The 19,000-nt window shown below is 30.9% G+C and overlaps 3 non-coding genes across 3 annotated transcripts; all 3 read right to left on the bottom strand.

The window, feature by feature from the left end:
• Nucleotides 1-47: 47 nt before the first annotated feature.
• Nucleotides 48-119, bottom strand: Trnad-guc. The gene has a single exon. It is a non-coding gene; the product is annotated as a tRNA-Asp (tRNA).
• A 354-nt stretch (nucleotides 120-473) lies between these two features.
• On the bottom strand, nucleotides 474-545 carry Trnad-guc. The gene has a single exon. It is a non-coding gene; the product is annotated as a tRNA-Asp (tRNA).
• A 212-nt stretch (nucleotides 546-757) lies between these two features.
• Trnad-guc lies at nucleotides 758-829 on the bottom strand. Its single transcript has one exon. It is a non-coding gene; the product is annotated as a tRNA-Asp (tRNA).
• Nucleotides 830-19,000: the final 18,171 nt, after the last annotated feature.

Below are 19,000 nucleotides of genomic sequence, written 5' to 3'. Positions count from 1 at the left end.
TTCCAGAAATATGTTATCATTATTATAAAAAATTAGACAAAAATGTTCTCTCCGGCGGGGAATCGAACCCCGGTCTCCCGCGTGACAGGCGGGGATACTGACCACTATACTACCGAAGAATTGTTAGTCTGTCTTAATTTCTTTCCAGAAATATTTTATCATTATTTTAAAAAATTAGACAAAATGATTCTCTCCGGCGGGGAATCGAACCCCGGTCTCCCGCGTGACAGGCGGGGAAACTGAACACTATACTAGCGAAGATTTATTATTCTTTCTTAATATCTTTCCAGAAATATTTTATCATTATTTAAAAAAATTAGACAAAATGATTCTCTCCGGCGGGGAATCGAACCCCGGTCTCCCGCGTGACAGGCGGGGATATTGACCATTATACTTCCGAAGACTTGTTAGTCTGTCTTAATATCTTTCCAGAAATATTTTATCATTATTATAAAAAATTAGACAAAAATATTCTCTCCGGCGGGGAATCGAACCCCGGTCTCCCGCGTGACAGGCGGGGATACTAACCACTATACTACCGAAGACTTGTTAGTCTGTCTTAATATCTTTCCAGAAATATTTTATCATTATTTTAAAAAATTAGACAAAATGATTCTCTCCGGCGGGGAATCGAAAACCGGTTTCCCGCGTGACAGGCGGGGAGACTGACCACTATACTACCGAAGACTTGTAAGTCTGTCTTAATATCTTTCCAGAAATATTTTATCATTATTTTAAAAAATTAGACAAAATGATTCTCTCCGGCGGGGAATCGAACCCCGGTCTCCCGCGTGACAGGCGGGGATACTGACCACTATACTACCGAAGACTTGTTAGTCTGTCTTAATATCTTTCCACAAATATTTTATCATTATTTTAAGACTTTTTTTAAAATTATGATAAAATAATTCTGAATATGTATTTGATCATTATTTAAAAAAATTAGAAAAAAGTTTCTCTCCATCGGGGAATCGAGTCCTGGTCTCTCGACTCTCGATTTGTAGTCTATCTTTATATCCCCTTGGTAATAGTTGAACAGTACTGTAAATAATTTTCATTCATTACGACTAAATTTTTTATTATAAACTAATTATATCCACCGGAAAAATGAAAATCAAAAAGTCTATTCGTATTGAGGTGGTCTACAACGAAATTGACGTTCATATGTCTTTGGATCTTCGGGGATTTTATCCTGTCTTATAACTTCAAAATATTAACAGCTGAATGAATTAAAATTATTGAAAAAATTTATTAATTTATTTTACCATGTTCGAGTATTTCCATACGGATATTCACGGAAAGCAACAAGTGTTTTGGCCGGAATGTTCAAAATTTCGGTTATTGTAATCTCAAAACCAAATAAAATTTTGTAACTTCTTAAAAAAATGTAAAAATGGATTTTGCTGTAGTTTGTTGAATGTTTATTTTGTTCAAGGTCATTTGAAGGAATAATACGTTACATTCATATCTTTTAGAGTCGATATTTAAAACATAATTAATATATTTCGATGTGTACCTTAAAATCCTTCATTCAAAATATTATAACTAACATACCGTTTATTACATTTCCCTTTTCATGGCTTCCTCGCATGACTTCAAGTTTGAGAACTCAAAAGTGGGTGCACAAATTTAAAAATGCATTTTTTAAATTATGCTGGTGAATTATGTTATAACTTGACGATATAAGACTAAAAGTAATTTTCGATATCTGGCGTAATATTCAAGATATCGAAAATTGTAAATTTTTGTTAATTATTCATCTTTCGATATTTCGAAAACCAAGACAAATATCGAAAAATTTTATTCGTAATTTTCGTCTATCTTCATTAAGTTATAACAAAATTTATCATCAAAGTTGAAAATAAGGTAAAAATAATTTCAACCATAAAACTACCCTACCCATTTCTTATATGGATGGCGCAGTTGGTTTTTTTGTTTTCTATGTCATTGCTAATATGTTTGTTTTCTATTAAAATGCAATTCTTATTTGTTTTATTTGTTCCAAATGAAAATTATCAAAAACTTTTAAAATATGTCGTTTTTTTGAGATTTCTCCATAAGAGCAATGTATTTTATACCAGTTTTCAATGTTTTGTTTCCTTAAAAATTTGCATGGATACCTACCTAAGATTAAATTTTAACCACATATTCTTTGAGTAAAAGTCAACCGATAACAAAATTTTGAGCCTTAGAATCAAACACTTTGTCATGCTCATACATCCTTAAAAGAAAACTATTTAAGTAAAATCGAAAGCGTATGAAATTCTTATCTAAACCTTGGCCACAATAAATTCACACACATTTTTCTGAAAATATCTGAAAACAAACGTAGTTATTTAAAAAATTTCTATAATTTGTGTACATTATGCCACAAATATTAAAAATAGTGTGCTCTTTGGTACTCATTTTTCAGTATGTACAACGATGGTTACTTATGAGAACGGCGTCGTTGATATAACTGGGTGAGGCGTCAGGACGCCGGGCGTCATTACTGTATACGCAACTATGTACACACACCCCTAAATACATTTTCATATACCATATAAACATTGGCATTAGTTTCTCAAATTATTATTAAAAAACGCTGTAAATGATTTCCTTGTATAGGTTTATTTTTGTTAAGAAGCAATTTTTTTGAGGCAAAAGTGATTTTTGGTTAGTCACGGGTAATTTTTGTAATCCAAAATAATTTTACATCCCTTAAAAAATGTATTTAGATTTGGTAAATTAGATCACATACTTTTATCAACTTTTTTAATTGTGTAAACTAAAATAGTGTTCCTGCCACTAAACCACTTCCCTTTTATTTAGGTTGCCAATAAATCTTTCCGGCGTAATATTACAAATGTGTTCGATTATTTGCTGTTTATTCGAGTATTTGTTTTTAGCTTAACGATGTACGAGCGAATGTGCAATTTTAGATAAAAAGGTTAATTCTTTTATTTGAAGTTGGAGTCTTAATCAATTCTGAAAATTTTAGGGGGGGGGGGATGGTTGTCGAGAAGTGATGGGACGAATGTAGAAGCTTGTATATTCGTGAATCCGAATGCGAATATTAACTTTCGAATGAAGCGCCCATAAATTCTATTGTATGAACTTAATTAATCCATATATATTTTTTCATGTTTCTTTCTGTCCCATTTCTTTCTTATTCCTTTATCAAATTCCCTCATTCGGCCTTTATTTTCAAACTTATCATGTTAGCGTCTGACAAAAATATACTCACGGATTAAAATTGTACCGCTTAGGAAAAAACAGGTTAAACAAAGATTAAAAAAATAATTTTATCGAAAAATTAATTTAATTGAGTTAAATAAGTGTAACAGGCAATTATGATTCGAAAGTTTTTATACCATGTATATATGAAATATACATAGTATATTAAGTTAGTCCCAAGTTTGTAACGCTTAAAAATAATGATGCTAGGATAAAAATTTTGTCATAGGTGTTCATAAAATCACCTAATTAGTCCATTTCCGGTTGTCCGTCCGTCCGTCCGTCTGTGGGCACGATAACTCAAAAACGAAAAAAGATATCAAGGTGAAATTTTTACAGCGTACTCAGGACGTAAAAAGTGAGGTCAAGTTTGTAAATGAGCATCATAGGCCAATTGGGTCTTGGGTCCGTAGGACCCATCTTGTAAACCGTTAGAGATGGAACAAAAGTTTAAATGTTCCTTATCAAAAATTAAACAACTTTTGTTTGAAACATCTTTTCGTAAACATCACTGTTTACCCGTGAGGGCGCCAATTAGGCAGAAATTTTATAATATGTACTATACTTGATTATCAGTTATGTATGTGTCACATGTTTGTATGTGTAATGTGATGTGTAAAGAAATCAACACTGACTATGCATGATATTTCAACAATTAACTCAGTCAATTGTTTGTTTTCACTTGTTATAGATATTTTCCTAATACTGAAGACACCATTATGATGTGAATCAGCAACTGTAAAAATATCTCAAATGAAACTAGTTTTAAAACATGTTGTCCTAATATTAATTATAATTGGTACAGTGTTGTAAAGGACGTCTAAGAACATTCTATGTAAAACTTTTTGTATGTAAGTAGTACAGTAAAACCTGGTTAAAGGAGACATAAAGGGACCTGCAGATTTCTCTCACTTATAAAGGTATTCCACTTACCCAGTGTCTCAGGTATGTAGGTATAAATATCTGTCTCATTTACAGAGGGTTCCATTAACAGGGGTGGGAATACAGGTTATTTCAATTATAGAGGTGCGATTATTAAATCGGAAAGTTTTTTTAATGAAGTTGTTTGACCCATGTTAGCAAACACTCTTCAAGTTCAGGATATTCTGATAAACGAACACGTTTTGGTTTTTCTTGTTCTTCGGAACATTGTGGTTGAATTTTATCTTTATTTGGAATTATTCTGCAAAGATTAGATTTTGGCACATTAAATTCGACACAGATTTCTTCACGTGTTTTCCCACTTTCATAAACGGATATTAACAACAGTTTTTCACGTACTGATAACGATTTGAGTAAAGCAAAACTAAAACTGAAGGTCCTAGAGGCTCAAAATTAGTTAATTTCGGAATTTGCGGGTAGAATAAGAATAAGTAAGTAAACAAACAAAACGATGTTATCTCAGTTCTCAGTTACAGAGGTTAATGCATATAAAATTCACTCGCTGTCTCAGTTATAGAAGTAACTATGATGATAAATTCGAAAGAAATAATTGTCGATATAGAGGTTTGCTTCCTTCCACTAACAGAGGTAATTCAGTGCCAAAGTGTTAGGACTTCAGTATGAGTTCCAGTTATGGAGGTTTCTCACTTATCCAGATCTGACTTAACCAAGTTTCACTGTATATGCATATTTTCGTATGGATTTGTCTTAAAATCAATTTGTCGAAATTTAATTTAAAGTACTTCAAACAGAAAATCTGGATCTTGGAGAGGCTATCGAACTAGCTGATGCTGTAAAACATATTTTGATTGAAAGGAGAGGAAACGATGGAGAAGATTTCAGGAAATTTTTCAAAACCATGTGCGATATCTGCGATGGATACCACATAGAAGTGTGGAAGCTAAGGTTCACATCATAACAGACTCAACACTTGAATATACAGACTGATTCAGTTGAAGATTAGAGATCGATTTTTGAATCATAGCAATATTTTATCAAATTTAGTTTATCTCATTCTAAATGAAATGAAAAATTTTGATGAAATCTCTTGCTCGACTTTTTTAACTAGAATATTCAATTTTGTACGATGATTTCCGTATGATCTAGGCCGACGTAATTCAACTTTAGCGAAAATGTGGCCAAAAATTCACTCGAAGCACTAGATCGGCAATGTTTGAAGATCAGCTAAACGGTTTAGTCATCGCTCAATATACATCGCGGTGTAGAAGTTGATGCGCACCGAGTTTTGGAAAAGTTTTTTTTCTGTGCCTCGCAGAATTAACTTTTTGAAAAACAGTGACTGAATTCTACATTTTGACCTAATTAAATGTTCTCTTACTCGAAAAAATAATTTCTTGTTTTTTTGACTGTATGACAACAATGGCGAACAAAATTTTGAATCCCTCCCTTAGACCAGTCCTGCGCACAGGCCTGTGCTGATTTAATTCTTTTCTACCTCACGGCGAAGAAATAATAACATTGCAAATTTTTTTTTTAAATGACCGCCAAAACTTTGTATACATAATGAATATGCGTATCTGTCTATCTCCATTGCATTGTGTACAGTAATCGTATTATTAAATGTCGACTGTTGGCATTATTAAATTGCATGGGTTATTGTTGTAGAATTCCCAAAGGGATCTAGTTTTATTATCTAGTATATTCATAATAAAATTAAACGTTCCATGACATACAAAAAGATATTATGAAAATGTCAAAATATTGATCAATATAAAATTTATTCTGGTATAAATTTTATTATCATCTGAGGTTTTTTTTGTTTTGTTAAAGGTGTAGTTCAAATTAGATATTATTACGCTATTGTTCAGTGAAAACTTATTGTTTAACAATTAGTAATAGCAGCAATTTATATCAATCGCGTTCATTGAAAAAATCCTGAACAGCAGAACTCCACCACTAAAGTTATATTTCCTTCTCATCAAATACTTCTTCTTGGGAGTTTTGTCTTTTAATATTTTTGAACACATTAACGTAGTTTTAAAACATTAACATATTTTTGAACACATTAACTTGTCAGATGACTAGTCAAGTTAGCAACTAATTTATATTAATTGAATTTAAATCTATGTTATGAATAAAAATAATATTTGTATCACGTAAATGTTTTTTAATAATTTTAAAATGTCGTAAAAGATAAAATTTATACGTCAATATGACTAGTTTTTAACGTTTAAACGCCAAAAACCAAAGTTTTTTTATGATTTCTTTTTGGATAGCACTCCAAAGAGTTTAAGGTAATGTTTTTTTTTTTTTTTTTTTTTTTCATAAACAGAAGCTGTGATAAATTTTCTTCATGATGAAAACTTATTTGATACACAATCACCGATTAATTTTTGTACATTTAACATTATTGTGAGTTCTTCCATTAGGTGCTGTGTTAAAAATCACAAGAGGCCCCAAAACTCTGTTTATTGTGATCAAGAAACTTTGAACGATTATTATTTACTGCAAAAATTAGTGAACATTCACCGTACTTGCTCAAACAGCCGAACAACTTTAACAAGAATAGAGTCTCGATAATTAGGACTCAATAAAAGGAGTTCCGATTACTGGGATTGTATTGAAAAATGCGTAAAGTAAAGCAACGGGAAAAAATTTCCATTTATTTTTATGATATGAAAAACTGATCGTCGAATATTTTCATACAAAATTATTTTGTATTCTTTTTAACTTTAATATACAAAAGCGAGGTATTCTCGTTGTCAATCTTTTTTATTCTCGTATTAAAGTCTGTATTATAAATAGACATCTCTTTTCAACTATTTATACTCTAAATATAACTGTTTCTGTTCAACAATAAAATTTAATAAGTTTAAATACTTATATCTCAAGAATGAAACGGTCAATAATTTTGATTTTTTTAATTTTAAACTCAGAACAAATACATGAATGTTCAGTTAGTTTTTTTTTAAAGTATGTATCTTAAATTTAAAGTTTATAATAAAAAAAACTTGTTAAAAACTGTTAAAAACCAAACCTCTCAAATTTAGAATTTTCTGTCACTATCGATAACGAGACAACGGCCTTAAAAATCCTCCTTATATTTACAGACAAATTAGGAATAAATGTATGCTAAGCTTGTCAATATTTATCATTCTTTATCTTTCATTTGTCGAAGAGCTCTTTCTCAATTTTCTGGACCATTAATAACACACTGATTTGAGCTCCTTTTATCCAGAGCCAGTAGTACTAGGCAATAATGATCTAAATACAAATAACACAGTCCAGTAAAAAAAGTCTATGATTATGATAAATGGTAAAAATATTTGACATAATAACATAACCTACTTACAAGTAAAAAACTATTAAATCATTATTAATATTAATAATTAGTAAAGTTGTAAAAATTTTACAAAATTAGTAGTTTTAATGAATATTAATTAATCTGTAAAACAATATATTGTGAAAATTTCAAGATAACAACGCAATGTAAATTATTACACATGAAAACTACCTCAAAACCAGCTACATATAATTGGGCTCGGCTGCTTGACAGAATAAAATAGTTGGTTTGTGAAAATGTATAGAGTGTTCTATTGTCATTTTATTATAGAAATGTGAAAAATTACACAGTTTATTGCGATAAACCTTTCTAAAACGAGACTTCTAGACGACGGCTTTATATTAGAGCTTCTCACGATAAGATATATCATACTACTAGATATATCATATTTTAGCATTATGTATGTCCGGAAGATTCCGGATAGCTTTGATAAGAGGTGTCAATAAGAATCGATTGACACCTCAATCAGTTAAATCGGTGCAACCGTTTAAATTTTATAAATTTTTAAAAGTATGCAGACGCCATTTTGGAAAAAGTCCGCCATCTTGAATTCCAGTGGATGAAATTTGTGTTTCCTCGGATAAAATCTTTCACATTGGTCCTTAGTATCACTGGGTAAACTGGCTTGATTTCTGCATAAAATGCAGTTTCATTTTGCTAAGCCCTATGACTATTACAACATCATAAATTTGTACACCCCGTATTCTTTTCTATTCGTAAATTGTATACGTTCGTTCGTTAATATAAAAAGCGTGACATTCCGTGTATTATTTTTTCTAGTCGATTTCGATGATGTTACTTTGTCAATCACTAAATATGTCTGCTGTCTCTACATTATATACCTATTATTGATAACATTTCTTCACCAATATGGACGCACTATGTTATATCATTCAATAGTACTTTTCATATTGTTTTACGATTATTATTATTATATTAGTTCGCAAGTCATTTTAAAGTTTATAACAAAAAATATAACCGTACAAATAGTGATAGCCTGGTTGTGTTGAAGTCAAAATTAGCCATTTGCGTCTCAGAAATTTAAAGTGGCTAGTTTATTGACTATTATTATATTAAAAAAATGCGTTGAATACAATGGTGACAAAAAAAAATGTGTAAACCATGGGCTTCATTGTTAAAAATTATAATTTTGAGCGACAATTTTATAAAAATAGTCAATAAACTGACCTCTTTAAATTTCTGACGTAAAAAAAAATAGTCGTCTCATCTATGTAACTACATCGAATTATTTTGAACTGTTCTATATCATGAATATTATAAAACGGTGTGCAGAGCTTTTAGACTAGTAAAAATTTTAGAAAATTGAACTTTTAGAAGCATTTCATATTACTTTTGGGCAAAAGGTATTTGCCCCCTATTTCGACCCTACTGAATCTGAATATGCCGGTTGCCCAACCGAAATCTAAACCGGAAATGAGATATTCAAGATGACGGAAAAATTTTTACCCCTTTGTTTAGTTTTCTCAAGTCCAAAACTATGCGTTTTTTAGAAAATATATCCTATAAGTTTTTAAAAGAGATTGCTACAATTTGAAATCAAAACCAGCTTTGTAGATTTAATACTTACTGAGATACAGCTCTCCAAAAATAGGCAATTTTTTCGAAAAAAGTGAACTTTTCATACTTGGTCTATTTTCAACTCAGATATCAAGAAAAATACTCATTTTATGGGTGAAATCATGGGAAAAGATGTTAAAGCAAATGTTATCAGCTTAAATATAAGCAAAAAATAAGTCTTTAGGCCATATCGTTCACTAACAAATCTTAAAAATCCAAAAAAAGAGAAAAATGCATTTTTTTATGAATCGCAAAATAACTTGTCTTATCGGTAATAGCGGTGTTGTGGGACACCTGGTAGGAACTATGTTTTTTGTTTTAAATTATGTATTTTTTAATTATGTATCAAGTTTTCGTTTATCAAGTTCTGAAAATAGACATTTTCTTATTAATAACAGAATAATCAGAAGTTACCAAAGATCAGAAACAAAGTTTTTCTGAGGCATATTTATTCCGTGCCTATGAAATATACCAAGGTATACTAAGTTTAGTCCCAAGTTTGTAACTCTTAAAAATCTTGGTACTATGAACAAAATTTTGGTATAGGTGTTTATAAAAACACCTAAATAGTTCATTTCCGGTTTTCTGTCTGCCTGTCTGTCGCCTGCATGTCCGTCTGGTCATCACGAGTACTTAAAAAAGAGATATCATGCTGAAAAAGTCAGGTCGTATTCGTAAATGAGCAACATAGGTCAATTGGGGCTTGGGTCCGTAGGACCCATCTTGTAAACCGTAAAGATAGAACAAACTGTTTACCCGTGAGAGCGCAAATTGTAAAGTACTTATTATATGGAAATATCAGTTATATATGTGTGACATGTATGTATGTGTAATGTGATAGAGTAACCAACACTGTCTATACATGGTATTTCAACAATTAACTCAATTGTTTGTTTTCGTTTATTTAAATATTATAATTAATCTATTTTAGAAGCAACCTGTATACTACAAAGCATAAACTATTATTATAAAATGTTCCACAAAGAAATTTAGTTTGCTTATTTATCACCAGAGGCGTTTATATCACATAAATACCTTATTGTTTTTATCTATAGATATTTTTATGGTTTGCAAACATTGACGGACAACAAACATTCATACATATTATATACGAACAATATTTAATGAAATGAACTATAAAAAGCACAAAGTTTTATATAAAATACACAAATAATTTTTATTGTAAATAGGATGATCTCATACTGACTATTTACTTCTTCATATCATATCCATTAAAAATATACCGGAAAAGGGCGCATCAGCCCATTTAACCAATATACATGTATAGATTTTAATATCAGCGATCGTCAAACAGTTTGAACTATATTATGTGTGTCTATCTATCAATTTTATGACTTTTAGAATCTATTTTATTTATTATATAATTAAAAAATGAAGCTATTTCATTGGTTTAAGTAGAGGGAGGGTTGCTGATAGGGTGAAATGATGTTTAATGAAAGTTTACATTTTTTTATACAATGTCTTATACTTTATTAACTGTGACTACCATCAAAAGGATTACATCATCAAGAAACAATATACTACAGTCATTTAAAACATAGTTTTTCACCTGTCTGTCCAGACCCGTGCACAGGAATTATCCAAGGATAGGGGTTCAAAGTTTCGTTCGCAATGTTAGGTCATAAAGTCAATAAAAACAAGTGAAAATAAACAATTGATTGAGTTAACTGTTGAAATACCATGTATAGACAGTGTTGTTTTATAAGTAACATTTTTTACATTTAAGCTTTTGTTCTATCTCTAACGGTTTACAAGACGGGTCCTACGTACCCAAGACAGAATTAACCTATGTTGCTCATTTACGAACTCGATCTCACTTTTTACGTTCTAGACGCAATCGTTTGTTTTTTACGTCATATAAGTAAAGAAAGATAGCCACACACATACATACATGTCACACACTTTTTACTGATATTCCTGTATAGTACATCTTATATAATTAGCACCTAATTTGCGCTCATACGGGTAAACAGTGATGTTTACGAAAATAAGTTTCAAAAAAAAGTTGTTTATTTTTATTTAAGGAATATTTTATACATCTTTTGTTATATCTATCTCTACCCAATGGTTGCTCATTTGATCTAGGTTGCTCATTTACGTATTCGACTGTTTACGAACTTTTTACGTCCTGAGCACGCTATAAAAATTAGTTTTTCTCATTTCGCGACTTTTTTTACTTCTCTAGGCACGATAATTCCGCATTTCTCGAATTTCTCGAGTACCTCGAAAAATTTTTAAATTTTTAATAAAGTACAATATTTTCTTCTAATTTTTGCTTTAATACAAAATAGACTGATAACTGAGATCAATTAAATTAAATAGTAAATTTTAAGCTACCAAAAATTGCACTTATTAATTCACAAATCGCACAGCTATTATTATGTTTTTAATTAAGTTAAATAAAAACAAGTGAAAACAAACAATTGACTGAGTTAATTGTTGAAATACCATGTATAGACAGTGTTGATGGGCAATCGTTTGTTTTTTTGACGTCACGTAAATAACAAAAGATACTCACTTTTAAATAGACACACACACACAACTGATATTCCTATATTAATACATACTATAAAATTTGCACCTAATTAACGCCCTCGTGGGTAAACAGTGATGTTTACAAAAAAATCTTTCAACCAAAAGTTTTTTGTTTTTTTATAAGGAACATTTTTTACATTTAAACTTTTGTTCTATCTCTAACGGTTTACAAGATGGGTCCTACGGACCCAAGACCCAATTGAACTATGATGCTCATTTACGAACTTGACCTCACTTTTTACGTACTGAGTACGCTGTAAAAATTTCAGCTCGATATATTTTTTCGTTTTTGAGTTATCGTTACCACAGACGGACGGACGGACGGACAACCGGAAATGGAATAATTAGGTGATTCTATGAACACCTATACCAAATTTTTTTTCCTAGCATCATTATTTTTAAGCGTTACAAACTTGGGACGAAACTTAATATACATGGTATAATTAGTAAAATTAAATGAACAGAATTTCTATTACCTACGCTTAAATAACTATGTTAGGTAATACTTAATAACGACACAGTCTTTCCGTTAAACAAATCTTTATAGAAAAAATAAAAATAAAAAAAAAATTGTTAAATTAAATCAACAAAATTACTAGTATATATTCAGATACCTATTTAGATTAAATCACAGTATTTCGATTAAAGAAATCATAATTAAAGAATTAACTAATTCAATAATCAACAAAGATATCAAATGTTAATTCAAAGTAGGCTAGGTTTCCAGAAATATAAGAGCATTAACAGCATCATTTGATAGACAGACGGTTTCTTATTTTATTGACAATGTTTCCAGATAACGAAAAAAAAAGCTCATTCTCCGTTGATGTTCATTGTCATTGCAGCTATGTATATTTTTCCTAGAGTAGGCATTCGTTGCCTATTAGACTCAAATAAATAAAATTTTTTTTTAATTAAATTTTTAGTGATGTGGATGTGATTGGTTTTTTTATTTTTATACCATGTATATATGTAATATATATCAAGGTATACTAAGTTTAGTCCCAAGTTCGTAACGCTTAAAAATATTGATGTTACGAAAAAATTTTGCTATAGGTGTTCATAAAATCACCTAATTAGTCCATTTCCGGTTGTCCGTCCGTCTGTGAACACGATAACCCAAAAACAAAAAAAGATATCAAGCTGAAATTCTTGCAGCGTACTCAGGACGAAAAAAGTGAGGTCGAGTTCGTAAATGAGCAACATAGGTCAATTGGGTATTGGATCCGTAGGACCCATCTTGTAAACCGTTTGACATGACAAAAATTTAAATGCAAAAAAATGTTCCCTATAAAAACATAAACAACTTTTGTTTGAAACATTTTTTTGTAAACATCACTGTTTACCCTTGAGAGCGCAAATTGTATAGTATGTATTATATGTGAATAACAGGCATGTATGTGTGACATATATGTATGTGTAATGTGACAGAGTAATCAACACTGTCCATACATGGTATTTCAACAATTAACTCACTCATTTGTTTGTTTTCACTTGATTAAATTCAAATAAAGTTCTAATACTTCATTGTCAAGTTGCAGATTTTCTACATTATCTTGGTTTGCGAAGGAAACTTCGGTGGAACCAGAATTGGAGTTCGCATATAATCTATTATATTCGAACTCTTCGGTATATGTAATCAATGTCGTTTGTTGTAGCGTTGAAAAGTCCTTTCATTTTCATTGTTGTATGTTATAGGGTTTTGTTATTGTTACCTAGCGCACGGAATTTACTTCTTGAGTTCTCGAGGCATTGAGTTTTTTTTTTCCCGTCTCGGCTGAAAACAAATATTTCGAGATTTCTCGAGGCAAGAATTCTCCTAAGAAACAACCCTAATAAAAATATCAGCTGGATATCTCTTTTCCTTTTTGAGTTATCGTGTTAACAGACGGACAGACGGGAAACTGAAAATGAACTAATTCGGTGATTTTATGAACACCTATACCAAAATTTCAGGTTCTTCTGTATGTGGTTTGATATTTTCGGAAGGAGGAAGCATGCGACTATCTCTGTATGCTGGTTTGAATATGCTAGTATAAATAAAAAAAACATACTGTATATGGCAGTCTATTGACTAACGTAAAGTCATTATAGTGGTAATAAAGTAATAAGGTGAAATGCATTAAAAAGTATAGTGTGGAATACTCGTATGACATCCATATTTTAGAGTCATTTTTTATTTAATTAAAAAGACATTGCATTTATACACATTTGAATCCCCTCTGTAGGTTGATACCTCAAACACCTAAGTGTCTCTGTATTGGTGAAATAATTTGATAAATATGTATTATTTTTTGTTGTGTTTATTTATAATTAAATAGTTTTTTTAGTATTTCCTACCCAATTAAATCAATTTACAATCATTTATTGTTTTATGTCCCCTATATTCGAAAGTGACAATTTCCTTTAATGGGTTTGATTGGTCTGTGAATGCATAAATCCTTCTATTTTCCCATAGTCACATCTCCCGAATTAGGCCTCAAATCGAAATTTGGTAAAGAGCTTTTCCATTTGTCTTGATAAGCTTAATTTACTGGTATAATTTTCTGCTATCAATAACAGAACACCCTGTATATTAAACATATAGGAACATATTACATTTGAGTGTTAAAATAATTCGGTTATTGTTTTCTTTAAATTCTGAACTTCTATCTAAAAATTCAGATTATATACTGGCCATGCTTGCCTTTATACATACTTTAGCTTGTTGTTTGAATCATTCCAACAAATCCACATCAATTCCTATCCCTACATATTTCGTTTATCTATACAAGCCAATACTAACAGTGAATTAAACCGCAGGAATTTTTGCAATTTTACTTTTTTTAAACAAAATATATTTTCATTTATGTTCATTGATAATATGTTTCAATCAATCAAAATTTTCGAAAAATCCTGCAATATTTTAAATAAATTTTAAAACAAATTGATTTAAATGTAAAAAGTTCCAGGTCAATTATTGAAGATTCATTCATTGTACTATTTATTTTGTTGTATCAAAATTAAATTCATTCATCCAATTCAAATTTAGTGGACTCAACTGCACCTAAAACTTGACTTCAATTCTCACGCGCAGTTGGTTTAAAAGAAACTACATAGTTACTTTGATGCCGATAGGCTTGTATGAAAATAAATAAATAAAGACATTGAGTCAAGGCATCACATTTTACATTTATAAGAAAATTTTAGAATTTGCAGAATTTGGTAGGGAGGCGTAAGGTCTATGGCTGGCTAAAGGTGATTGAGTCAAGAATAGGTAGGATTTTATTTAATGTCTCATTAGTTTCATTGAAATCCATCAAATGTTCATCTCAAAACTCTTTGTTTTACACGAACATTATATGTTTCAAAATATTCCGTATAAATGTATATATATGAAGGTAATAAATACTGTATTCCGTTTACAAACACATAAAATGTATTAGTATTACATAAAATGTACACTGTATAAATATTTGACTTAAATTAATTTGTACCCTGTGAATTAAAATTTGCAAAATAAGTTTTGTTTTTATGAAATAATTAGAACGGTAATTCCTCTCGATTGCTCGTACCAAAAAGTCGACTTCTTAGGGGGATATCTTCAGACCTATTTGGGAGGTAGTTGAGGGGTCTTAATCAGTTTTTTTTTACAAGTAACAAAAGAACTATGTATCAAATAAAAATCAAGTTCAAATAAAAGATTTAGCTGATTTAATTGCGCAAATTTTTGTTTGTTTTTTTTTTTCGATTTTCTAGTTTCAAAACTGACCGAGATCTTTCAATTTTAAAATGGAATTTTTTTGCTCATTCAATCAAATGAAAATGACCCATCTTGTAAACCGTTAGAGATAGAACAAAAGTTTGAGTGTTATTTCTTATAAGAAATAATCATAAATTTTGGTACGCTTCTAAACTTTATACAAAATTTAATGATAACATTAAATAATTCCTTCAACCCTTCTTGCAAAGCGGCAAGGGATTTTTTGAGTGATTCCAAAACTAGAAAGTACAAGTTTTCAAATGAGCTTTTGTGGTTGCAAAATCGATGATTTCGCGGAGATAAAGCCAAGCGTGGATGCAGCCCTCAAAAAAGATTATGGGCACGACACAGCACCCGAAAATCGTCCAAATACGAATCAGAGTATGAACTCGCTCATGATCGATTTAGTGCATTCCTACAAAAGAGATGTTTACAAAATATATGACGCCCTAAGCAAAATTTTGTACAGTGTATTTGTAAATTAATAAAACTGTAAAATGTTAGTTAGTTCGTTTACAAAAATTATTAAAAAAAATGTACGATTGTTTACATATCACAGTGTCATATTTAGACTCTAAACTACTGAACCAATTTTGATGAAATTTTTACAACTTCAAATTAAATTAAACTACAGTATACATTTTACATTAAATCATTTTATTGAGGTTCTTTACTTAAATAACAAATTCAAGCTTTCGTTTTTTTTCGCGAAAGCGTTTATAATATCATCGATTTCCAGATGTGTAGGAGAGCAAGTCCGAATAATCCTTCCTGTCCCATTGAGGCACGCAACCAAGATTTTAACCCGTGAAATGTAAAAAACGATCTCTCTGCGGTAGCTACGTTGCCCGGAAGAGTTACTCTACAAATCGTCTGCCCAAAGTGAGGTCGACTTCGTAAATGAGCAACATAGGCCAATTGGGTCTTGGGTCCGTAGGACCCATATTGTAAACCGCTAAAGATAGAACAAAAGTTTAAATACAAAAAATGTTCCTTATCAACAGATGAACAACTTTTTTTTTCGTAAACATCACTGTTTACGCGCGAGGGAGCAAATTAGGAGTAAATTTTATAGTATTAAATATATGGGAATATCAGTTATATATGTGTGACATGTATGTATGTGTAATGTGATAGAGTAAGCAACACTGTCTATGCATGTTATTTCAACAACTAACTCAGTCAATTGTTTGTTTTCACTTGTTTTCTTAAAAATTAGCATGGATACCTACGATTAAATTTTCACCACATATTCTTTGAATAAAAGTCTACCTATAAAAAAATTTAAACAGACTTCTAAAGATTAAAAGAATATTTGTCAAATAATCCAATTATAGATACGTAGTGATACTGTTGCCATTAGCGTGCGGGCTACAAATTAAAAAAACACATTTACTGTTTCATAATAACATTTGTCTTTATTTTACTATATCAAAAAAAAAGTATATCTTTTAACGAAATACGTTCAATAAATAACCATCAAACAAGATAAGCAATACGAAAGCCTTTATCCTCTGATGATAAATAATCAAACCAAATATATTTAGTAATTTCATTTGATAATGGTATAACCATTTTCTAACAATTAAAAATCGTACAACATAAATATAAATTTAGTTTTAATATTAATTATTTTCAAGAATTTTAATACTTAGAAAAAAGGAATTTTAATACTTTCAAAAAGCAATTCGAAATAACAAGTGAAAACAAACAATTGACTGAGTTAATTGTTGAAATACCATGTTTAGACAGTGTTGATTACTCATATACCTATGCATGTCACACATTACACATCTACCTATACATGTCAAACATACTTAAATTCCCATATAATACATACTATACAATTTGCACCCTCACGGGTAAACAGTAATGTTTATGAAAAAATGTTTCATACAAAAGTTGTTTATTTTTTTATAAGAAAATTTTTTTAATCTATCTCTAACGGTTTACAAGATGGTTCCTACGGACCCAAGACCTAATTGACCCATGTTGCTCATTTACGAACTCGACTTCACTTTTTACGTCCTGAGTACACTGTAAAAATTTCAGCTTGATATCTTTTTTTGTTTTTGAGTTATCGTGTTGACAATCGGACGGGCGGACAACTGAAAATGGACTTATTAGATGACTCTTTGAACACCTATACCAAAATTTATTTCGTAGAATCAATTTTTCTAAGTATTACAAACTTGGGGCTAAACTTAATATACTATGTATATTTCATACATACATGGTATAAAAATACAGATTTTTCAATTTTTGGTGACTGTAATTAAAGTCCTTTCCGATGCTTACCTACAATCTACCATATAAACAACAGCCAACAGGAACTAAAAACAGCGACTCGTCGTTTCTGCTTTCTTATTCAGTCTAAGTCATAGAAGTAATAACATGGAACCGTAATGTGGCCATCCAAACAGTTGCTCTTTATAGAGAGAGACCTAAAAAAGGACGCGTATAACGACATGCACTTGTTTATACAATAATTCAAAATATTAATATTCGCGCTTTGTCAAGCTGCGAGACAAAGAGAGAAAAAGGTCCCTTTTTCGGTGTTTCTTTGGTTTAAGTAATCCTTTATCCTCATGCTGAGATCCATAAGCATCAAATATCACACTCTTTAATAAAAGTAAGTCTGAGTACAATCGTAGGCGTTCTGAAGATCTTTTCCAAGGGCCTCTGTTGGCAAAGTTGTTGCGCCTATTACAGGACACTGGCTGGGCGGCAGGCATGCTGAACGCCTGGGCCTGGCAGTGTATCACGACTACTGCAGGAGCTGTCACAGTGGCGAGGAGCAGGAGACTATGTCTCATCTTATTTGTCACTGCCCAGCTCTTGCCATGAGGAGATGGACTTACTCCGGCCTAAAGTCCGCCGACGTGAAAGTTCTGCTGTTCTTAAACAGCTCCAAATGGTTCATGAAACCTAGCCTAATGAATTTAAAAACGTTAACGTTAACGAAGTAAAACGTTAAAAGAGATCTCGAAGTGAACACTTTCGTAACACCGGAGCATAAACTTTGGAATGCGTTTCATTCCAACTTAATTAAGTTTCATTCCTGTATATGAGTGCAAAGGGCGGCAAATATTATTCTTGCTGGAGCGGCTAAATAGCTAGATCGAGACCTGTCTTCAGGTGACGACATGTTCTCAAAAAGGGTAAAGAGGACCTATAAGTTTAGAATAGATCTTATAATTTTAGGATCCCGCTTATTGTTATCTTCTAATTTTAGGAGCCGCGTATTATGATCATTATTACCTCATACAATGTATTAAAAATAAAGTAATAACAATGACGAACTAAATGAAAATTGTTTGATATCTTCTTGAATAATAAAAAGAATATTATTTGTTGTATGTGTAAATATTATCAGGTCACTTTAAGGTGGAGCTGTAATAATTTCAATATAACTTCATGGTGTCACGATATCATCAATCCACATTTATACATACAAACATAGTGTGCCCACACAAATACAGTCAAAACCTATAAAAACGACATTGAAATAACCATACCATTTGTCAACCCTAGTAGCTCAGTTGGTAAAAGCGTAACCAATTCCGTCCGCGGTATGCATAAGGTAGCGGGCTCGATTCTCGCCGTCACAACAAAAATTAAATTAATAAATAACCTAACCTGACCTAACCATATATGAAATG

The sequence above is a fragment of the Chrysoperla carnea genome, chromosome X, assembly GCF_905475395.1.
Source record: "Chrysoperla carnea chromosome X, inChrCarn1.1, whole genome shotgun sequence".
Classification (NCBI taxonomy): Eukaryota; Metazoa; Arthropoda; class Insecta; order Neuroptera; family Chrysopidae; genus Chrysoperla; species Chrysoperla carnea.
This window is presented reverse-complemented; position numbering and strand designations above follow the sequence as displayed.